Source organism: Amblyomma maculatum, chromosome 1 (genome assembly GCF_055883805.1).
Source record: "Amblyomma maculatum isolate TAMU_Amacu chromosome 1, ASM5588380v1, whole genome shotgun sequence".
NCBI classification, from domain to species: Eukaryota; Metazoa; Arthropoda; class Arachnida; order Ixodida; family Ixodidae; genus Amblyomma; species Amblyomma maculatum.
The window spans coordinates 503,404,171-503,429,109 of record NC_139344.1 but is presented as its reverse complement, the minus strand read 5'-3'; the positions used below and the strand labels follow the sequence as shown (position 1 = coordinate 503,429,109).

Below are 24,939 nucleotides of genomic sequence, written 5' to 3'. Positions count from 1 at the left end.
GAAAGGTCCTAACGGAGAGACTAAAAATGAAATAGACTTAATAATGTTTTCAACCCCACCATTATGCAAGATGTAGAGGTAATCGGGAAAGTGCGATGCAGTGACCACAGGATGGTGAGGTCCCGAATTAGCCTAAATCTGAAGAAGGAACGCAACAGATTAGTAAGAAAGAAACCCATCAACGAATTAGCGGTGAGGGGGAGGGCAGAAGAGTTCAGGATCTCGCTACAGAATAGGTATTCAGCTATAACTGAGGATGGCGACATTACCCTAGAGGCAAGGAACAATAATTTCAGAGATATCATTACTGAGTGCGCGGTAGAAGTAGGTGGTAGGATAATTAGAGAGGATGCCGGTAAGCTGTCTAAGGAGACGAAAGATTTGATTAAGAAACGCCAGAGTATGAAAGCTTCCAATCCAACAGACCAGATCGAATGGGCCGCGATATCAAAGCTAATCAATAAGCGCAAGGTGGCCGATATAAGGAAGTATAACATGGAGAAAATTGAGCATGCTGTAAAGAACGGGGGAAGCCTTAAAGCGGTAAAGAAGAAATTGGGCATAGGCAAAAACCAGATGTATGCGATAAGGGACAAGGCGGGCACCGTCATCACTAATATGGACAAGAGAGTCAAAGTAGCCGAGGCGTTCTATACAGATCTATACAGTAGCCAAAGTAGTCAGGACCGTAATGAGATTGGCTGTAGGGAAAAACAGTCAGACGTTCCACCAGTGACGAAGGACGAGGTCAAGAAAGCACTAGAAACTATGTAAAGAGGTAAATCAGCTGGAGAGGATCAGATAACTACAGATTTGCTTAAGGCTGGGGGGGATATCGTGCTAGAAAAACTGGCCACCCTGTATACGCAGTGGTTGGTGTCATCGACGGTACCGGAACCATGGAAGAATGCAAACATTATCTTCATTCACAATGAAGGGGACTCTAAGGAACTTGAAAATTACAGACCAATCAGCTTACTGTCTGTTACGTATAAGGTATTTACTAAGGTAATCGGCAATAGAATCAGGACAACCTTAGACTGCAATCAAGCAAAGGATCAAGCAGGGTTTCGGAAACGGTACTCTACTATTGATCATATCCATACCATCAATCAGGTGATAAAAAAATGCTCGGAATATAACCAGCCCTTATACATAGCATTCATTGATTACGAAAAAGCATTTGACTCAGTTGAAACCTCGGCGGTGATGCAGGCATTGCGAAATCAGGGGGTAGACGAGCCATACGTGATAGTGCGATATATATAGTGGCTGCACAGCAACCATAGTTCTGCATAAAGAAAGTAACAAAATTCCCATAAAGAAAGGTGTTAGGCAAGGAGACACAATCTCCCCAGTACTATTCACAGCTTGTTTAGAGGAAGTATTCAGAGACTTGTAATGGGAGCAGTTAGGGATAAGGTTAGATGGAGAATACCTCAGTAATCTTCGATTTGCTGATGACATTGCCTTGCTAAGCAATTAGGGGAATGAACTGCAAATAATGATTGATGACCTAGACAGAAAAAGTAGAAAGTGTACTGTGATAGTCAGCACTTCAGCCATCGACATGCACCAGTGCGTTGTGCAACGAAGACAAAGAAGAAGTACGCTGGGCTCGCCGTTGCAAGGTCCTCTCCTCACAGCTCTCCATCTGAGCGTCAATAAACGCCCTATTACAATTGGCGGAGGTGCCGGAAACGATCCCATCCAAACTGGAACTGCGAAGCCGTACACTACCCTCTACAACCGCCATGCAAGACGAGTCCACTTCTATGCTGCCGGCCGTTCCACCCACGATCATGTGTTCTGGCGTCGTGCGCCAGCGTGACCCTTGCCTCTTCAGTGGCACGGCCGACCAAGATGTCGACGACTGGCTGTCATCGTATGAAAGAGTAAGCAGCTACAACAAGTGGGATGACTCAGACAAGCTCAGTAACGTCATATTCTATCTGACGGACGTGGCGAATCTCTGGTTTCGCAACCATGAGGCTGGCCTGTCATCTTGGTCGACATTTAAAAAGAATTTCGCGGAAGTGTTCGGCCGCCCGGCAGTGCGTAAGCTTCGTGCCGAACAACGTTTGCACGATCGTGTTCAGCGCGCTGATGAGACCTTTACCAGCTACATAGAAGACGTCGTTGATCTCTGTAAACGAGTCGACCCGGCCATGCCGGAAGCGAACAAAATCCGCTACATCCTCGAGGGTATTTCTGAGGACTCCTTCCAGATGCTGGTAGCGAAAGATCCCACCAGCGTTAGTGAACTCGTGAAGCTTTGCCAGAGCTACGACGAGCTCCGCAAGCGGCGCGCTTCTAGGCGCCGCTCCAGTGTGTGCGACGAAGGCGTATCCGCATTAGCCCTGGGTGGTTCGCCAACTTCTGAAGGGAGCCCGCTGAATCAACAGATCAAAGATTTTATTCGTGAAGAGGTCGCACGTCAAATCTCACTCCTTCCCCATTTTCAAGACTCGGGTCGCCTCGTTCCTGAACTGGCTCCATCTTTGGCCCCTACTATACGCCGTGTCGTGCAAGAACACGTCGCTGATGTCTTGCCGTCCAGCCCCGTGCTGCCGCCTGTGACGGCACCTCTCACGTATGCCCAAGTAACGGCTAGGCCACCACCTTCGCCCACGTCTGGCTCCTATGTGCAGGTCCCTGCCTACCGTTCACCGCCGCATGCTGAGCCTTCGTTCCAAGCCCCACCTCAAGGTTCCGCCCACATCCTATGAAACCTTGGCGTACTACGGACAACCTTCCGATTTGCTATGCCTGCGGTCGGCCGGGCCATGTTGCACGCCTTTGTCGCCAGCGCCTCCAACCTTCACAGCCTGACATTCGACTTTACCCGTACGATACCGACTCACGCTCGCAAATGATTCCGCCCGGTTCTCAATTTGTCTCACAAGATCGCCAAACCTATGCCACTCGTCGATCACATTCTCCTCGGCGCCGATCGCTTTCTCCAATGCTGCGACGTTCTATTAGCACCGTTGAGGGAAACTAACAGTCGCAGTTCCGGGGGCAAGAACTGCGCTCGTTTCGAATTCCTCAAGTCCTCCGTGTCGTCCCGCTAATGTTATCAAAGTTTCTGTAGAAGGCGCCGCAGTTCTCGCTCTCGTCGATACCGGTGCAGCCGTCTCCGTCATCAGTGAAGCGCTCTGCCGTCGAATTCGCAAAGTGACCACTCCGATTTCCGACTTTTCGCTCCGCACCGCCTCATCAAAGCACATTCACCCCTCGGAGTGTTGAAAACCGCCACTTTCTTCTGGTCAAGTGGTGGTTATTCCGTACATGCACGGAATCTCTCATAATATTAAGAAGATCGGTGCTAGGGCTGGTGTTAGAGTGGTTTTTACCGCTCCAGAAAAACTCTCCAGGATCTGCAAGAGAGTGAATGCGGAGGAGGAGGGCGTCGCTTGTTCGAAGCGCCACCAGCAGCGCTTCGTGGCCTGTAAAAAGAGCGTTGTGTACTCGATACCGCTTGCCTGTAGTAAGCAGTATATTGGCCAGTCTGGGAGGTGCTGAGGGAGCATGCTAGAGATGTCAGGAACAATTCAGGTATCGAAATCATTGACCATATTCGGAATTGACGCAACTGCACTCCCAAGCTCGAAAAAAACGTCAGTTCTGCGCCGGTGCAAGACTCAACTTGGAAGAGAGATAATTGAGGCTAATGAGATAGACAAATCGGGTAACTCGTGTGTCAGCAATCCTTCAATTTTGCTCTCAAAAAAAGAATTCAGTTATCTTGTGCAGAATTAAAAAACTCGAAGCATGCATTCACTCGTGCGATGATGGGATCTGTGCTGATCTGATATGTATGCGAAGTCCCTTATTTTCTTCTCCTTGTTGATAAGAGCAGCTGCTATGTTTAAGCAAATGTTCCGTCAATAAAAACCTGAGTTGTTAGTAAGCGCTTGTCCTGTCTACGTCGTTTCTTTTGTGTCGTGTTTTTTGCGCAAAATAACAGAATGCTTAGGCACCAACTAGCCTGCAAAAGCGTACTCGCAAGTTATATGTCTGGTAAGTTTGTACGGTCTTTACTTACGGACTAGCTTGGTGCCCCTTGATGAAGGAAGCGTAGAGCGCATGATAAAATTTGCGATCGCCCTCAGCACTACACACTCGAGCGCAGGAAGATGCTACCACCAGACGCATCTCTCAATAACAGACAAGCAACTGCTTGGAGACGACAGACGTACACTTTCCCAAACTCGGCTCTGGTAAACGCGTGTTATCCAGAAATAAGATCGGATGAACGTTATCACTGCGGGGCAAGAGGGTCCTTCACTGACGTATTCTGTCACATACTCGGGAATACTCCTTCTCTCCATGGCAGGGTTATAAATATAATAACGAAAAAACCCGCACTCTGAGACCTAGCAGGAACTAACCCGACTTGACGAGGAGGCGGCCGAGGACATCCCGGTTAGTACTTGAGGCGGAGCTACACGCTGCGCACCCCTCAGGCCTAGACCCGAGTGTGTAGCTATCTGTCGGACAATAAATTTCTCGTCCTCCTCCTCCTTAGATTTCCCAGAAGATGACTACAAAAACAATACCAAGGTGAGACTCCTGCTTCCGACTGCAGTCGCGACTCAGTGCAGGCAAGAGGACTACTTAGAGTCCGGAAAACTCCGCCGGAGATCTAGAAACGGTGTAGTGGTTGGAATAGACGATGAGCGTGGAGGCAAAAAAGAGGACATCCTCGCTGAAGCAGTGTGAGGTTTTTCTCAGCTACAGCCGTGCTTATAGAAACGATCCACAACTTCACTATACTAACTGCATTTAGCGATAGCTTGTAAGGCTCGTTCGGTTCGACAAGTCATGCGCGTGCCGGAAATAACTGGGTAAAAAACAGCGCAAAACGAAGAGAGAAGAAAGAAGACGGGACCAGGGCTGACTAGTAACTGAAGATTTTATTGAAAATAACACAAATATATACTCCATTTACAACCAAGAGCACGTATGAGCAGAACTAACAGCACTGAAACCTGAAAACGTGAAACAATCAAGATACCGCAGTTCACAATCATGAATGAGAACAGATGGGGTGCTAACTACATGTGTGAAATGCCTCGCTGATTTCCCTGGTTAATTTATCGCGGTGCTTGTAAAGTATCCTGGTATCATTAAAGAGCGGACTACATGAATCTGAGAACTAGGAGGATTGCGGCGGCATTCCCTGTAGTGCAAGGCCAAATTAGAGGAAGGGGCCTCATACAAAGAAGCATCACGTATTCGGGTATTCACGCCCCTGCCCGTCTGGCCTATGTAGGCCTTCCCACAGGTCAACGCGATCTGAGATCCCGTTGACCTGTGGGAAGGCCTACATAGCCAGACCGGGCGCTGTATTAATGATCGGACAGGGGATCGTTTGCGGGCTTTAAGGGGTGGAGGGACAAGTTTGGCAGCACATTGCGCGAACTGCACTGCGTGCGAGCCGCGACTGGGTGATATTCAGATTCTGGGCAGAGGCCGGGATAAGAGAGCACGTGAACTTTTGGAGGCCTTTCGTAGCGGGAAAAGGGGAGATATGTGTTTTAGCGATGCGTCAGTGCGGCTCTGGAAGGCAGAGCCGCACCGAGAGGCTTTGCAATATTCCTTGTTTTGAATTCTGTCTTTTTGCTATTGGTATGTACTGCGCATGTTTCTTTTTCAGCATATATTTGCTACTATTGCTGAAATAAATCAGATGAAAGTTAGCGCGTGGTCCTGTGTCTGCTTCTCTTGTGTGTGTTTCCTGTGCGCTTTATCTTTATTGAAACATTTTGACGGTTATTGTTGTGGCCAAGTAATAAGGGTGAAAGGGGGTGCGGAATTATTCATACGTCGTTATCTCTTTCACTATGCATATCCTTCAATGCCACTGTCGTAAATCGTTGCCAATGTTATTTTCACTGATAACTGTCCACATTTCTGTCAGCTCGCCAATAACAGTTAGCTGCAGAGCGCAGCGTTAGCCCCAGGCGCTGCTTTGGAAAATTATTGATTGGTCCTTCTAATCTGAGTTTCCGATTGCAGCCAGAGGTGAAGACAAGGAGGATATTAAAAAACTGCTGGAGTGGAAGTTCCTTATACGGGCAATGGGCTGGGGTGAAGCCTGCAGCAGCCATCTTGTGGTGGGCAAGAATTGGCCTGCCAAGCGCTTGGAAGCGCTGTTCGCGGGCGTCGCCAGTGTGTTTCAAGTGCTTAAAGGATTTTGAAGTTCTAATGCAATGTTGTGGGCTACCAGCTGAGCAAGTCTTAATTAACCGCAGTTCTTATATAAACACGAAAAATTAATTAACTGCTAATGAACTTTAGATGTTACACATCATCGAGTCATATGTCGTTAGATAACATACGTCGACTATAAGTTTACTGGCTTGGCCTAATTCCTAAGTAATTATGCTAATTAGATAATTGTCCACAAATGTTGAAATTCATGCATTGGCTACAAGTCATATATCGTTGGATAGCTTATGGTGAGTACAAGGGCTCTAGACTAACTGCACGTCTTAATTACCCTCTAATTACTAAATTGTGAATAAACCTGAACTAAATGCTATTCTTTCAAGTCATGTATCGTGGTGTAGCTTATATTGAGTACAGTTGTACTAAACTAATATCATTGCAATTAGCAGTAAGTAATTAGCGCAATTAGCGGTAAATATTTAAAATGTGCAGCTAGTCTAGTGCTGTTGGACTTGGCATAAGCTTTCCAACGATGTACGACTTGTAGCTATAGCATGTATTTTAATATTTATTCACAATTATGCAATTAGCAGTAATAAATTAGCGCAATTAGCGGTAAATAATTAAAACGTGCAGCTAGTCCAGTACTGTTGGAATTGGCATAGGTTTCCAACGATGTATGACTTGTAGCTATAGCATGTATTTTAATATTTATTCACAATTTTGCAATTAGCTGCAATTAATTAGTGCGAAACACTACTAATATACTCAGGAGCCATTCATGACGCCATACACCAGCATTATTCCAAGCAGCGTTGCCATGCAGTAAAGAAATATCCGTAAACGGGCGGCGCGCATGACTGCGACTGCTGCCGTGAATGTGGCCGCCTGTATGTTTTGCTCCCCCCCCTCCCCCAAGATGGCGGCACGTTGGCGTCACTTTTTCGACGTCACCTCCACTCCAGAAGTTTTTATATATCCTCCTTGGAGACGACTTCAGTAATAATTTAATACAATGCTTTCTTTAACAGCTCTAAAATCACGCCCGCCGAGATATTGGACAACTGTACATCCAACTATCTATCATCGCCGCAGAAAAGTTGTTCCTCCAGGGGCGCGGAAACGGCCAATAAATTCATTTTTGAAACCTTTTGGCTGCCACCTTTGCTTCCGGAGTACTGTCTCGATTACGTTGCAGTTCTCACTACGTGATGGAGCTTGACTGCGTTCATATTTAAGTGTGTTTCTACAATGTGTCAATATTGCAACAGAGAGAACGGAATGAATGAACAATATACATTATGCTTGTAGCCTAGAAACCCAACTACCTAAGCAACGCCAAGCGTCGCCTGAATACTTTCAAACGATGGTCCGTAACGTTAATTAGACGTTACTAACGTCACTTTTTTGATCACCAGCCCATGTTACACACTAACTTCAGTACGACGTTCGGGCAACACTGGTATATCATTTGGTCTGAGGTTGGAGCGAAAAAAAGTAAAAAAATGACGACGCTGCCTAATTTGCGTAAGCAGTTGAGCAAAACACTCGCACGTCCTACGTGCAAAACATTTAGGACCCCCTGTCAATCGATGTTAGGCAAATAGAGTGACTTTTCTGGCTACAGAGATTTCAAGGAGGAGGAGTTGTAGTTCAAGGAGCACACGTAGTTAACGCAAACATTCTCACGGATATCAGGCCAGGTGCTGAGTTTTCATATCTTCCGAGTGAGCGATAAACATTAGCACAGATCGGCGATAAAGCGAGTCGCGCGACGATTCCTGAATTTCTCAGGGGGTCTCCAATACCGATCATACACTAGGCAGATTTAGGGTACAGCGTACTCTGTTAGCTCACTAAGGTCAATAACTGCTAAATCGCACGATCAGCTAGCTTCATTAGTGGTATCCACTGCCCCTTTTATTACGCTGTTAGAATCTCATTCAGGGTAAAGTTTTCGAACATCTGCTGAACGTTGTCACTGTGTAAAGAAATTGAGCTTTCAGCTGCCTCCGCTAATTTTCATACATCAGATGCACTTTGTCCAAAGAGAAAGTAGGACAAATTTCACTTCAACAGACCGACACTTTATTTGCTATAAGACTGCGATAAAAAAAAAACAAAAAGAAAACGTGTGTCAGCCCGACGCTGTGCAGAAAGTTCTTGTCAGAAAGTAAAATGTCTGAGAAGATAAGTAGCGTTTATTTTAAACAAAAATGCACAATCTTTCCTCTCAAAAAGTCAGAGAAGCCTAGAAAAAAATAAATTGAAAACTTCACAGAGTTCACAGAAAAAAAAAGCAGCACACATAAAAGAAGAACACGCAAAGAGAGGCTCCGGCTTTGCAGAACACAGGCAGACGATCTAGACTCCACCGGTCTGCAGTCCTCCATCTGCGGCCCGCTGCTATGTTCCATCGTCTCTGCCATCTTGAGGTACTGATCGGATCTGGAGCTGGTCAGTACGGGTAGTACTTTTCGATGAGTCTCGGCTACCTTGACGTACTGGTCGGATCGGGAACTCGTCAGTACGGGGAATACTTCTCCATGAATTCCTGGGAAATAGACTGCACGCGGTGGAAGTTTTCGTTTTAGCTGAATTTACTCTCTACTCTCACGTCATGTTAGTCATCGGCTTTTGCTAACGTTTTAAGAGCAGCTGACTCGGGAAAAGAGATCTGTGAATTTTTTGCCGGAACTCATGATTTGGAGGAAAGCGCCGTGCTCAGAATACCCATAATACCCACAAGTTTCCAAAATAAAGGTTCCGGAATGTCCTACCTAAAGTCTCCAGAGGAATTTGTGTAAAGTGGTTGAGAGAGCATATTTGAATGCTAAGGAGAGCCTGTTATGGTTTATTTAAGGTCAACACATGTCCAAATAACGGGTAGAAGGAAGGAAAATAAAGATGCCGGAGTGTTCGACAAAGTTTCCAGGGGGTTGAGAGAGTATATTCCAAGGCTATGGAAGGCCTGAGATTTCGCTTTACTTTAAGGTCACACATGGCCAAACATTGGACACAGCAATCGATAAATACGCTTTCTCACGATAAATATCCACCGCACTTATGCCCTTGCATCGGCACCCGAGTGAAATCTTATGCCGTCGAGACTACGACATTACTAACTTGCCTCGCTCTATAAATTAATCAAATTACAAGTAAGCAAAGTGAGGCTAAATTTTACATGTTCACTTTCTGACACTAAGCGCAAAGCACAGATGGAATTTTAGCTGAAGCTAGTCCCTTTGGAAATGAGCAAGCAAGCTTAGCGCGCGGTTTTGTATGCGCGATGCCTGTGATAGTGTAGAAAGCGTTCGCGACCGCTAGCGAATTCAGAGGGTCATAAAGAATACTTCTCACAGAAGTGATTTGGAATGAAATATACATCTAAGGGAGAACACAAATCAAGTGAAAAACGCCACTTCCGGCGGCGGAACTTTGTCTACGACAATTGCTGTAGGCGCCTGGTGCAATCGTCGAATCGCCACTAACGGTAAACTCGGGCTGTTTTAATTACCGTGAACTCGCGCCGAAGTCCTTGATAAAACACTTGAAAACTAGGAACATTTAAAGGCCCGTTTACACTAGGCCGACGCGACGCCGATGCCGATGCGACGCCGACGTCGGTGGTCGGCGGGTCGGTTGGCCGATCCTGTCGTTGATGCACCGGTCAGTCCAACTAGGCCGACAACGACGCCAGCACGACCAACGACCGCCTGTCGTCGTAGTGTGACAAGTTCCCAGACCAGCAACGCCGACGAAACGCATCGGCCGACGGTCGCCCGATCAGTCCTCGGCAGATCGTCGAGCAAGCGAAAATGAAAAGAAGTGTCTAAAGGTACGTCCGACGTACCCATTCTAGTCTCGTAAAGATACGGCAGACGTCGATATACAGGCTCATGACTATATGCACGTCGAACGCGTATGTTCATGTTGCTACGCTATGCCGCGACTCCCGATGAGGTGCTACAAAGAGTTCATCCATTCTAACATAGATCACGCTCTTCACTCAGGATTGTGCGCGGCAAGCATTACTTGTCACGCACATAGCGGCAGGCGATGCGACGTATTGCGCCAGCTCCGCCAGCTGGCACCGAGACACGCACATTCACGAGTTTTCGCGCCGAACTAAACTATAACCGTGATCTGCCCGTAATGCAAGCGAGCTATTCCTAGAATTTACGCTGTCTTAGATCCTGCATCGACCTCCGAAGATCGAGCGCCGGCACAACACACGCCGTGCAGAACATTCGGCCGTACAAAGTGTGTATACGCGTCCTGTATGTCAAATGTCATTATGCTCGTTCCTCACATATGCAGACAGAAATAGGATGTTTCTAGTTAGATCCTTCCTTTAGATTCTATCTCAGAGCCGTGGAAAAAGACATGCCGAATCTACTAGAGGCCTACGCTGCCGGCAAGCTGCACGTCGACTCGTCGAGATGAAGAGCGAGGCGAAGATCCGCTTCACCGCAATACATAAGTGCACAACCGGAAAGCCAGAAGCGCGAATTATCCACTTCTCTACAAACAGCAATGTTTTTGGTATTAAGGGGAAGTATAGACAAGTACTCAGCCTGCATCTCTTGTCGTTGAAGTTAGCGTGTACATGTAGTTTAAACGCCGGCATGCTCGAGGTTAGCATGACCCGATTGAACGGCCGCAGCTTAAAACGAGTGCGGGAAATATGCATGCGTCGCCTGACTTCGGTACACGGTAGAAAATGTGCGCTGCACCTTTGGAACTCCTTGGAAGTCATAGCAATAAACCAGACCCATTATCATGAGCTATCTAAGGTATGCATATATATGTCTATCGCTCAGTGGAATGGTGCCAGCATGCTGTTAGAACAGGTCTTGTAACAACAGCAATTGTCTCAGGTGGTCCTTTAATGGGCATTGGAGTGCCATGTAAGTGCAGGCACCGACAGAACTCTTGATTATGCTATGTGATGATGCCGCCCTTGCATGCATATAGGTATACATTTCTGAATCTGCAGTGCACCACTTGACGATTTGCCACCAATGTTTGTGCAAAAATGTCTTTTTCGTGCATATTAGCCACCATGATTAACATACAGACTCTGTGCACAAGCCAAAAGGACCACGAGCCAATTGTCACGAGGCCACACGACATGGCAGGAGCTTTTAACTCGAGCTTACAAAGTTATAGTTTGAAATGTGTTCCGGGACTTTTCAGCTTCGAGTAAGAAAGGTTACTCCCAGGCCATGGAGTAATGTTTGTACAGTTTAGTTAACGCGAGGCTTACAGAGGTCAACACCAGGTTGTCTATCACATAACAGGGCAGCCGACATCTTTTTATCGCATATTGACCAGTCATTGACGACAGCCCTAGATGGCACCAAGATTTTAAAAGTGTTCAGATACGTGGATGATTTTCTAGTTCTGTTGAGCAAAAGCCATGCTATGACGTACCAGGATACGGTGAATGATGTTTTAAATCAGTTTAGGCAGCATGGCAAAGGTTTAACATTTACCCATGAAATGCCTTCGAAGGACTGCCTACAGTTTTTAGACATCCGCATGATAATTTCGAACAGCGCTGTTTGCTGGTTGCATCACCCCAGAGTCCAGAAGGGTATGTTACCCTATAGTTCGGCACACTCGAAAATAGTTAAGAGGGGGGATTGTCGCTCTGTGCCTGGAATCCGCCCTCATGAAGTCGTGTCCGCACAAAATGCAGGAAAGTTTTAATGATCAGGTGGACAGGCTTTCTTCTGCCGGTTTCCCCTGTGCGATCGTGGCGGCTGTGGCTGAGACATTGCTGCAAAAGATAAAGGTAAAAGCGCGGCAAAGGGCTGAAAGCAAAGGTAAACCTGTAGTCATGCCGTATGTGCACAAGGTGTCGCACAACTTGAAGAAGGTGGCGGGGAGGTACAAAGTGCCGATAGTGTTTTCAGCAGGTTTCAAATTGGCAAAGCTATGCCCCCGTATCGCCAAACAAGGAGCAAAGAAGAGCGGCTGTGGCAAGAAACATGCTAGGCCCTTTGCGGAATGCGCCATCGGAGTTGTCTACGAGATACCATTGTCTTGTGGAAAGGTGTATGTAGGCCAGACTGGACGCTGCGTGAACGATCGTGCACGGGAACATGACTTATCATTAACAACGGGGGAAGGTTCCAATTTGGCTAAGCATTGCGTGTCCTGTAGGGGTTGCCAGCCTCGGCTGTATGAGATTAGGATTCTTGGCAAGAGCCGCAATTCACTCGCACGTGAAATCATGGAAGCGTACTTTATAAAGATAAGAGGAACTGACTGTATCAGTGAGTCTTCTGTAGTGCTCTACAGCAGTGAGGTATCTTTCCTCGATAATATGATCTGAAATGAGTATTCCATTGTCCACTGTTTGTAACCTGCTTCGGACGACCTGTCTTTGGTATTAGTGGCGTTTTTTTTATATTTTTATATATAGATTTTTTACCTTGTTTAATTTTTAGATTTTGACTGCTTTTGCTTCGTATACATGACACTGCCTTTGCTACGAGATATTGACTGCTATTGCTACAATTCTTTTGTTAGTTACCCTTGGGTTTGGTTTTTTACCTTGGTCTTACTTTGTTGGTTTTTTTGTTAAAATGCTTTTGCTACCTTGTTGTTTGTTCTGGTTTTTACGGCTTTTTGTTAGTCTGCTTTTGCTTTGCTATGGACACTGCTTTTGCTACGAGGGATTGACTGCTATTGCCTCTTTGCTAGTTACCTTTGGGTATTACCTTGTTGTGAGCTCTAATTTTTACGTTGTTTAGGTTTGAATGCTTTTGCTTCAAGTCTTCACACTGCTTGGCTACGTTTGACTGTTGTTAAGATCTGTATCGTTTATTTATCGCTTCCTTGTTGTGTTTATTCACACATGCCTAGGCTTGTCATTGATGAATTTTGATACCGGGTGGGGTGAGTGCGATTGGGGCTATGAACACCTGAGTGGCCGAGGGTTTAAATATACGTTCCTCTTTCCTTCCAATAAACAGTTGGCAGTTAGCGCTCGTCCTGTACCCTGTCTTGTGTGTGTTTTTGTTCGCGCTACTATAAGATGTCTGAAGGCAGCCTACGACCATATGCAAATGAGTATGTGTGAGATAACAGACACACGAATTAAAGAATTAGTGATTAAGTTTGTAGCAGAGGGCATGTAAATGAATGGGAATCCACGGTGGGATCTACAGACAAGAGCCATTAACACTGGTGCATCATACCCTTACAGGTGGAAATTAGGTACCTCCCTAATTTTTTGCCTTCTCAAGGCTTGTCATTTTCTTCATTCTTGCAGGTTTGCAGGTGAGGAAGATGTGAAAATGATAGCATCGAGAATGCCCGAGACCACCGTTAATAAGGATGCTGATCTGAACAGCGTAAAAAATATTTCACAAAAGATGGGTGACTAGTAATGCTGGCAACAGTTGAGGCTAAGTGGAAAGGCATGAAATTGAAATCCAACGAATGCAGATATGGTGCGAGACGACCAGTCTGTGGTGTGCAACATCTGTCTCTGTTAGTTTCATCAAGTGATTGGCCAAAGCAGATGGGGCTGGTGGTTTTTTTTTTGTGTGAGAAGTGCAGTGTAGTAGCATAGATGCAACCTTGCCCATTAACAATAGGAGTGCAATGAGTGCACTGTTTTGTTTTTGTAAGATGTTCATTGTTTCCATGCAAATATTATGAGAAATTTCTTCCTAGAGACTGTTTACTGACATGTGAATATAATGTGCTAAAAAGGTATTTGCTATTTACTTTTTCTTGTATACATTAGTTCTGTGAAGGAAACCACAGGCCAGAAGGAAATGTAACAGCGTGCCTTTTATTACTTGACCCCGTTATGCTGGCTCGGTAGTTAAAGTGCTTGCCTGCTGAACCCATGGATGCAGATTTGATTCCAGCCACGGAAAGGCATTTCAAAAGAGGCAAAACAATAAGCTGTCATGCACTGTACGGTGTCAGTGCATGTAAAAGAACCCCACTTGGTCGAAATTATACAGGAGCCCTCAACTGTTGCGTCCCTCATAGTTGTTTTAGGATGCTAAACTAGATATTATATATCACTCCGATTAAAATTCTATTCATGGTCAGTTAATCACACACAAAATGATCAAATATTTCTGCAATGGACACCAGCTGTATGCAATGTTATTTTAGTCTCCATGAAGAATATCACACTGGCTCCACATGGCTTTCTGTCGACCCTTAATATGTGTCACAATCACACACTCGAGTATGTATTTGTCTAAGGGCACCTATGCATGCATGGAGGGGACCGTTACTTTCCATTTGCCAGAACTGAAATGCATGATCCACATCATTCCTGTAATTCAACTGCCTGCTATTTGAACTGTCGAGCAGTGATGCGAGTTTCAAAGACCTGCAATTAGCAAATTAATCCAAGTGGGAAACTATGCCAAGAACAGCATGAGTTTTATCTTCAACAACTGTTTGAGAACTACAATTAGCTAAATGTAGCGCAACATAGATGAGAGGTTACAAAATCTAAAAAACAACACATCCTACATGTGGCATGTAGGGTTTCACATCCTAAAGTGACATATGTAGCTATGAAGAATACTGCAGTGGAGAGCTCTAGATGAATTGACTGCCTGGACTTTGTACTTTGCGTTGACATATCGCAAGAAACAAATGCGTTTACATTTTTGTAGCCTCCACCAAAGTGCGGCTGCCATCACTGGGATTCAATATCACGACCTTGGGGCAAGTAGCTGAACGCGTCGCTGAGATGTTGCAGTGTGTAAGTACATGCTATACACGTCAACCTTTCCAGGGCCCGTATTCCGAGTTTGCGTCGCTATCTCCTTGACCTCGAGTCACCTGATTGGTGGAAACGCCGGAACATGATTTTGCTACATCTTCCGGTTCCGTAGTGGCACCGCCCGGTTCCGGTTTCGACCAATCAGATGACTAGAGGTCACGTGAGATAGCAACACTTCGATAACAATGCGGAATACGGGCCCTGCATTCCAGCTGTCACATGCATGGCAGATATTCATGTTCAGCTTTGGACTGAGAAGTTTGAAAGTGAATGATTTGTGTTTGTCTAGCACCAAAGAGCAAAAGAAATTAAGATAAAAACTAAAAAAAAACGACATAATACCGTGGAAAAGCACTATAGTCATTAAGACATAAAACCATATTCGTTCCTTTATTAATGATAAAGTGGCCTTCAACAATGGTACAACGCCTGAACATTTAGGAAGATGCTGTGCCAGGCAGCTAATATTTCCCAGAAGCCGGAACCATTTCACCTGTAAAAATCTCGACAGTGTGGGCTGGGCACTTATTTTTCTGTCTACTCCAACATGCAAAAACTGTATCATGTGCATTCCCAACAACTTTTGTGCAAGGCCAGGTTAAAGTATTGCCATTTAATTTTTTTTTCAAGGCTTCAAAACGCACTAATGTAAACAATAGGCGTGTACTCTGTAGAAACACCACATTTTCCGAGTTTTGAGCTCTGTAGTGCAGTCTGATAACAAATTGTCGATGACTTATTGTCTCGCTGTTGCACAGTGCGTGTGAATCTCTTTACGCCACGTTTTTGGACTTACCACTGCAACTAATAAACACTGGTATGCACTCGGAACATCGGCGATCATAAATGGACATGCTGATGTCCGTCCGGACATCGGCGCACGCATCACATCACGGCACTCTCCTAGTCTCACACAGCACTTTCGTTACGACGTAGCACGGACATCATAGCATCTCACGGAAAGCACAAACCGGCGCCTACACCTCCATTCGCACAACAAACAAGGATGACGCGATGCTAGGGCTAGAGACACATCGGCGGTACCCAGCTTTTTCAGCGCCGCTTGTATATGTATGTAGAACTTGCAGCACCGCAAAGCACATATACGAGCAGAAAGCGACGCGTTACGTGACGCATCTCATCGCAGATTCAAGTGAGGAAACTTTTAAGAATCAAAACTACATAACTACCGTCGTACACGATAATCCACATGATAGCGAGGACCAAATGAGCGGGCGTACGGGCCGTGGACTGGCCGTCAACATAGCGATTACACACGCTTGCGCTCTGGTCGTGCTTGCCACCCTGCCGCTGTCCAACTCACGTAAATATATCATCATGCCGTCACGTAGTCTATCACCCATTCTAGCTCTATTCTTGCCACTGTACTGTTCTTCGTAATTTCACATTTCACGTATGCTTGAATCCACCGCACACCTCGTATCAACTTCGATTTGGCTACATTTGGCTATCGCTACTAATTAAGTAACCACTACAACACTACAATCTACACATCCGGCTTTTCCGACGTATCCCAAGTCCAAAAGGCCCATCCCCATCCATCTACCTTGCGTATCCCGGATAAAAATGCATAGGGTCCGTCGGACGTTAAACTTGAACCCCACCGACCGGGTCCGTCCGCCGTACCTCTGAAAAATATTTCCCGGATCCGTCCGACGTATCCCGAAGAAAAACGCACCGGGTCCGTCGGACGTACCTTTAAGACCATTGATCGGGTCCGTCCGACGTACCTTTAGCCACAGCCAAAATGAAATGCCGACAAATGACGTACTGTGCATGGCTGCCCTTCCCTGTGTCATATACATGCTAAAATATAGGCAAGGAAGGATGGCGGTTCATATTACCACACTTCGACAATCGCGGGTGAGCTTTTTTCGTTGAACATGAGTCGACGCCGGCCCCGTCGAAGGCGAGTAAGCCTAGCGAGCCCGCAGGAATCGTGTGTGTGATTTCGACGATTGTGGGGAGCAGATTATCATGTTTTAACGAGTTCGAACGGTCATCGAGGGTAGGTTTGGTTATAGCGACCTAAGACCGACGTTTGCTTTCATCACGGGACGCCGGTACAGAAAGCGGTAAGCGCCGGCGTAACCCGGTCAGCCGAGGAATGTTGAGGGCGGCTGGTAGTAGTCGGCGGCACTAGTGGGACACAAATAACACTGTTTTCATTCATGCATTCATGAAAATGGTTGCTGAACATACTTCCGGTTAAAAGGAATCAGAATCGAGCACTGATGACATCGAAGAAAGCAAATACAGTTAGCAGGAAGCGCCGCTCTCGTGCGATGTCAACAACCAAATGCCAAACATTTCTCATGCGGTATATCACCTCATCGGCGGTTCTAGCGGAGTTATTGCACTGCGTAAATGCGTAATGTGCAGCCGTAGAGCGAGAAGAGCAAAAACCCGAGTAAAGTAGAGCCCGGCAGGCGGTTGTTTTGCCATGAAAACGAGCAGCGTGTGTGTATGCACACAGATGTAAACTGCAGCAGCGATGGCATGCACTCATCGTCATCGGTGCATTCCTGATAAAATTTCTCGCACACATGGGAAATGGCAAAGCGTTTACTATTATCATGAAGTATTCCTTTAGCGAATGCGTGCGCTATTTGATGAACAAGTGGTAAAAAGTGAGAAGCAGGTATTGAAATCAGTAGCCCCAGGGTCTGCAGCAGACGAGAGACGCGGCTGTGGGCGGGGCGAGGTGAAGGCAGCGACTGCTATTGGTCGGCGCGGGCAGTGAGGTATCGCGTCGTCGTAGTGTGACTAGGAAATCGGCCGACGGCAGCCCGATCGCTTCGCTCTCGGCGTCGGCCGACCAACATCCCCGTCGGTCGGCCATCGGCTCGCTGTCGGCGTGTGAAAAGCAGGACGACTACGCAAAAAACGCGTCTGGCGATGGTCAGCCGACGTAGATCGGCCTAGTGTAAGCACCATCTTAAGGGTATGACGCGATAGCGGCCTGAAGCTCCTGCTTTGCTTCCGGACCACACGTGCAGTGCACCAGCAAATGCTTTATATGGACTTGAACGTGCGCCGTCTTTGCAACGACAGGTTTCGGAGTTCCGGTAGCTGCTGCATTCCAGCCCGTTATATATTTGCCGATACTTTCTTGATTCCTCCTTGAAAGGTCCTTCTCAAACTAGGGTACGGCGATGGCTTTTCGGTACAACGAGCCCGCTCCCGCGTAAAATCAGATCTGATAAAGCAGAAACAGTGATAAACGCCGCTACTACGCTGTTTCATCATCCCTGCGATAAAGCACTCATCGGCGCTTATTACAGAGGTACTGCGTAAGCATGTGAATGTTCAACTAGAGTGTAAAATATGAATGTTCTAAGAAGAAAGGAACTTGAGCACAAACGATCTTACGTTGCTCAGTGCACATTCTCATTCGTTTAGCGAATACAAGCAGAAAACAAACGTGAGATGCCAATAACCACAGGATCCAGAGTAGGTGTTGGTCAAATATTTAGGGGAATCCCCTAAGGTGGAGCAGATTTCTAATGAGGGAGTGACATCCACCCGAGCGCAGCCATACGGCCACAAAGGAAAGCTATACAGCTTCCTCACCTGAGTGGATGTCACTGAGTAATTACTCCCTTATTAGTATCCAGAGTAGTGTGGGATGAAAAGGTGTGACCGAGGGAGGAAGCACGAAAGACTAGCCGCAGTGAAGGGCTCCGGACAGTGTGATAAGAAAGCAACGCCGTGCAAAATACGTTGTGCACTAAGGTTTGAACGCGTCAAGTCATAATAACGGGGCACTTACGGCTCACCTCGCATGGCCACTGCATGCATTTGAACATAATGCTTAGAAGATTAGCAACTTTTAAGCGAAGGAACAAAGATACTAAAAATATATGAGCATTTAACAAGAAAGGGGTCGAAAATGTGCGATATTCAACCGTAGAACCTTTTGAGAAATATAGCGGTTAAATTATATCATTATCATGGACTATTCATTTATTTATATACTAACTCGTACTTCACTCCTGGCCTTATCTCTTGCAGAGTTTCAAAGTTTCAGGATGTATGCACTATCTTTGCTTACGAGGGTTAATATTTTAGCAGAAGCTACACTTACAAAACGAACATTCAGCATTATGGAGGGCAACAAAAGTAGTTACTGTTAGCTACGTTTTAGGTAGCCACTTATTTTACTGCCTAGGCAGCTACTTAAGATAGTATAATTTACTAGATCTTAAGGGGGGCACCTTCGGTACGTAAAGTGAGAAAGGTCAGCCAGGAAATACGGTAACGTTTACTACCAACTCTAACAATCATTTCGAAATAGTCGTCCAAATTATTGTTCGCCGCTTTTTGGACTAAATATAAGGACTTTAAACGTTTCTCCACTCGCAAAGGAAGCATTGTGCAACTGCAGTAGCAGTTAAAATATTACTGAAACGTTAAAGGATAGTAAGGATAACGCCTAGAAGGCATACAGGGGCGATTAAAATGACATTTTTAGGTCGAATTTTGTTTCTGCGCACCTGTCTTCGTATGGGCGACCTTGGGGCCGAAAAGGAGGATAACCAAAATGGGATCACGAAGGCGAACATAAATACAATTTGGTAGGTCATTCCCTAGGGCCTACAGCTGCGCTCTCTCTGAAACCACATATGTGTCATTTTCATTTTACACTATGCCGGTTTCGGTGTTCAAAAACGGAAAAGGAAAACGCGCCGCAAGGAAACGCCAACAAGAATAAGCCCAGCTGTGGTGGCGCAGTAGTCAAGACGCCCGGATGCTGAACCAGAGCACCCGAGTTCGTGCCCGACCGTGGACGGCTGTCTTTCTATGATCAGAGGTATGCTTCCGTGTGTACATGTGGGTGCATATTTTATAAAGTGGTCGCAATTGCACCGAAGTCCTCCACTATGCTACCTCTTTCCCCTTTCACTCCCATCTTTCACCCCATACGGCGCGATTCAGGAGTCCACGGAGACCACGGCGGCTGCGCTTCGATGGAGGTAAAACGAAGTGGCGTCCGCGTTCTGTGCGATGTCAGCGTGTTGTTGTTGTGGCTGTAGGAAGAAAGAAAAGAAAATGGATGGGCTTGCTACTGGCTCTGTAGCTGCGTCACCCCCACTGCCTCGCGCGGACAGAAGGGAAAATAGAGAAGAAAGAAAAAGAAGAGGGATAGAAAGGCACGCGCCACAACAGCAGCAGTTGTCCACAACCTCAGCGGTGGCGGGTGCAATGACGGCCTACAACAGATAAAAATTCGGTGGCTGGCTAGCCTCCCAGCAAGCGGCCTTGACCTACCGTCCCAGCCCCGTAGGGCAATGAACTGCCACTCCTCACCACCTCTCTCCCGATGTCAGCGCAAGTTGAAGATCCCCAGGTGGTCGAAATTACTCCGCAGCTCTCCACTACCAACTCCTCTTTCTCTCTTTCTATTTTCACTTCCACCCTCCTTCCTTTCCTTACGGCACGGTTCAGGTGTCCACACAAACAAGTGTGAGATACTGCGCCTTTATCTTCCTGTGAACCAATTTTTAAGGCAAAAGCCTTTAATGGCTCATGCTGTCGTGGACAAAATGTGTCCCGGGCTGCTCTGATCGGCCGATGCGGGATGACGTCGTAGAGGTCTCGACCAATCAGAAAATCACCACCGTATGCGCAAATCCGTGCCTTATATGGTCATGTGCCAATAAATGATCAAATACTGATTAATGACTAATTAACTAAATAAACAAGTAAATGCTAATCAATGATTATTAAGTAACTCAATAATAACCTAATTATGACCATTTAAATAATCACTAAGGAATTTGCGCGCTATGCTCCTGTGTACGTGTTTCCTGCCTTATTGTGTGTCTGTGTATGGACCCTATTCATTATCAGGTTTAGCGGGCGGCAGTTGTAGCAACCCTGTATTGTGGAGACGCCATAACGTTGGGCTGTTCGAAAATAACAGCAGAGAAAAAATGTTTCCGACGCGTTTGGGTGCCGGTCTATCAACGTCCTCCCTGCTGCGCACCGTTGATTTGTCGGACACTCGAGACGACGTTTGCAACACCGTCCAACCAGAGCTCGGATTTCATATACGCCGTGTCATAATCCGTGTCATGATTTGCCGTAGGCCCTCTCTCTCTCGTTCTTTCCCCTCTCCGATGTTGTGTTGTGCGTGCCATGTTTGCCAGTAAAACTGCAATGATGTCACGTGAATAAGCTCTATAGTGTCGCGCATTCTTGAAATGCTAAACCAACCAGCCCCCATTGCTGCTTTGCTTTATCAATCACTTAATGACTAATTAACTGACTAGTTAATAAATTACTATTACTGCCGGTTGAGTAGCAGAATGCGGCACTCCGGCTTTCGCCTTTCGCTACTTTAGTCGGTAAAGTCTCGTAATTTGTTTTTGATTATAGGAGTCCACGGAGAAGAGGAAGAGATCGCATGCTTTTCCTTCCCTATAAACCAATTCCGAAATCATAGAAACGCGGCTGTTGATTGCGGTATCAAATCCCGACCTCGGTGGCCGCTTTTGAGCGAAAAGCAAGGCGCCTGTGTGCTGTATGATGTCAGTAATCAGGTGGTCGAAATTTCCGGAGTCCTCCACTACGGCGTCTCTCATAGCCTGAGTCGCTTTGGGACGTTAAACCAAACCAAACCAAACTTTCTCCGGCTAGTGTGTTGGAAGGTACACCATCGCTCCTGTTGCGTAGCGTTTCTTGGAGCGCGTTCAAGTGTGGAATTGCAGATGGCAGGAACGCATCCTCGCTCGGCCAATCAGAACGCCGCAAAAGCGGGACACACTTCATCCACGACAGCGTGAGCTTTCCTCCTAAAAGAAGGGGGAGAGAAAGACGCGCGTCGCAGCAGCCGTCGTCCACCACCGAAGCAGTAGCGGGTGCAATGACGACCTACGACAGATAAAAATGAAAGATGGCTTAGCTCTGCTATGCCTGGGTATACGTAGCGAAAAGCAGTGACTACCTTGGGATCAGAAGTTAATTTCTCCAGTCTTCTGCGCCGTTCGCCAGTCGCTAAACTCTTCTTCGCTTCCATGTCGGTGGTGGCAGAAACATTTACTGCCAATATTCCAGAGTGTGGGGGCGTTGCCCCCTACAGGGCATTTGAGAGCCCCCTCCATGTACGGAGGGCCCTCTTACAAAGGAAAAGAAAGCCCTTAGAGGGCTATCCGAGCGAGAGCGCATGTAATGATCTTGCGCTGGTCCTTATAGGAGGTACTGGTGAGTAGCTTCTCCCAGTGTTCTAGGACCACCTCTGGTGAAGGAGGATGAGGGAATGAGGGGCAGGTGAGTAATATGTATAGAAAGTCACCAGGTTTGCCACAGAGCTTGCAGGAAGAAGAAAACTGGTCAGGAAAGTGGGCGTGAAGAAGGATGGGGTATGGGGCTGTACGCGTTTAGTAGCTTGCGCCAATTGGCAGGGGTTGCGTAAGGCCTCCAATTTTCGCGGTGGTAGGTAAGGATATGACGAAAGGACAGCAGGCACTCCCCGGCGTTTGAGGAAGACTGTTCTACTAAGCCTGGAAAGGTAGACCTTGGGCCAGAGAGTGAGTTCTCATCATCGGGAAGACCCGCATGCGCGGGTGTCCATATAAGGGTGACATTGTCGGGGTTGCCAAAAACGCAAAAAGCGGTGGGTGTTGGGGGACACTAAACCATTGGCAAAGTTTAGGATAGCTGTTTTAGAATCCGAAATTATTTTCGTAGCGGGAGTGGATGTCATGGCTAGCGCAATGGCTGCCTCCTCAGCCTCTGTTGTAGAATCGGTGAGAATTGAGCAAGGAGAGAGACGTTTTGCATGACTGTTAGTAACTGCTAGTACCTTACGATGGATGTTTGCATAGGTGGCTGCATCTACATATTCTACATTGTGGTCTTCTCTATATTATCTGTGTAAGGCTTGCGCCCTGGCTGTTGTGCGTTTGCCATCCCGTTCTGGGTTCATATTTTTGGGAAAGGGGTACCAAAGTTTTGGAGCGAATTGCAGGAGGTAATGGGGTGCCTTTAGATGGGAGTCCGATTGGGGATATGTGTAGAGAAGAGAGCAGTGCGCGACCTGCTTATGTGCGCGAAAGGCGGGCCGTCTGGGCTGTCAGCGTGGCTTCACGGAGTTCTCATATGTATTATGGGCCCCAAGTTTGAGGAAGCGGAGTGTTGAGCTGCAGGGAGGAAGGCGCAGGGCTGTTTTTCTACAACTGCGGAGTAATTACGTTCCTTGCTAGTGAAGGGTAAGTATGGAAGATCGTATGCGACTCTGCTGGTAACGTATGCTTGCGCAGGCGAAGTGTATTTCTTTCATGAAGGCCTGTTTTCCGAGGTGCTACACGACGGATGAGCTGAGTAGTTTGATGACAGCTGATGGACTGCTTTGATTATATCTCCATGTACTACATGGGAGTACAGAGTTATTTCTAGTACTCTGATTTGAGTTACTACGGGAATCGGTTGTGTACCGAGTGTCAGACTGATAGGTGGGCTATCAATATGTGTGGATTCGGGTCGGTAAAGGAAGAGTTGAGATTTAGACGGTGAGCATGATAGGCATCTCTCCTTCACGTAGTTGTCAATAGTGTTGAGGGTTGTTTGGAGGTGAGTGTTTATGGTGACATCACTGCCTCGACATGCCCAGACAATGTCATCCGCATAAAGAGCGAAATGCATGTCTGAAATCTCAGAAATTGGTTTTGGGAGATGAATAAGGACAATGTTAAATATTGTAGATTAAAGGAGCGCTCCTTGAGGTGTTCCCCGAGCACAGAGCTTGATGTTTGGAAGTGTATGAGGGCCCACTATGAGAGTCGCTGTTCGGTTGCTGAGGAAGGCCCTTATGTAGTTACACATGTGGCTGCCTACTTGTAGCGTTTGTAGATTGTTAAGAATGGCAGGGTGTGTTACATTATCAAATGCTTTGGTGAGGTCCGCTCCGAGAATGGCGTGTGTATCGTGAGTTTTTGAATCGAGGATATGGTGCTTTAGCTGATGGAAAACATCTTGAGTGGCCAGACTCGGACGGAAACCAAACATGTAGTTGGGCAGGAATTCTCGTTCCTCCAGAAAGCTGCTTAGTCGTGTATGAATGACATGCTTTATTAGTTTTCCAATACAAGAAGTGAGGAAAATAGGTCGAAGATGGGTGGGGAGAAGCGGTTTGCCTGGTTTTGGTATAAATACCACTCTTGCCTCCTTCCACTCAGCCCGAAAAGTACCTTGCTGCCAGCATTCATTAAAGTAACTGGTTAAGGCGGTATGGAGGAGGTGTCTAAGTTGCGCAGAGTTTTATTGGTTATACCGTCTAACCCGGGAGCTGAGGAGGTACTGCCGATACGTGTGGGGTAAGTGGGATCACTAATGAGAGAGAGCCCTGCCTGTTGCGCAGCGTGCCATATTCTGCGGCCTTTTGAAAAATAACTTGAGTATCCCCATGCTGTATGCGGTGCGTTAAAATCACCCACAATCAGGAGAGGACACTTGCTGGCATTTCTTTTGGCCAGCGTGAAGAGATGCTTGAAGTTGGTACGTAGATGTTTTGGGTGACTATATACATTGAGAATGAAAAGGCTCTTGGCCTGTGTATACTGAGGGACCAATTCTAGAAGGAGATGGTCGAGGTCTGGTATGGCTAACGTATGAGTTATAGTAGGGAGCGAGCGTCTAATTAGAAAGGCAACTTTGGATGGCATCGCTGATTGAGGAAGTAATGGGACATAACCTGGGAGGGTTATAGGATTAGCGGGTTCCTGCAGAGCCAGGAACCCGCTAATCCTAGTTGCTGAAGTACTTTGCGTTTTTGGCCCAAACCCCGGCAGTTCCACTGCCACAGTTATCATCGAACTAGGTTTCGCCATCACGGATTATAGGCATAATGGAACCTGCAACAGGAGGTGGATGATCCTGGACTGTGGGGATATGGAGTATGTCTTGAGTAGGAATGGGGTGTTCTTGTGCAGCAGGAGTGGGAGTTGTGTTGTGATGCTCCGGCGCTT

At 46.6% G+C, this 24,939-nt stretch overlaps 1 long non-coding RNA gene across 1 annotated transcript in view; it reads left to right on the top strand.

Annotated features, from left to right (window-relative positions):
* LOC146210344 (uncharacterized) overlaps nucleotides 1–24,939 on the top strand; it is a 44,186-nt gene that overhangs the window by 9,228 nt on the left and 10,019 nt on the right. The window contains exon 3 of the long non-coding RNA XR_014703532.1: nucleotides 14,841–14,929. This is a non-coding gene — a long non-coding RNA (uncharacterized LOC146210344). The remainder of the gene's footprint in view (nucleotides 1–14,840; nucleotides 14,930–24,939) is intronic.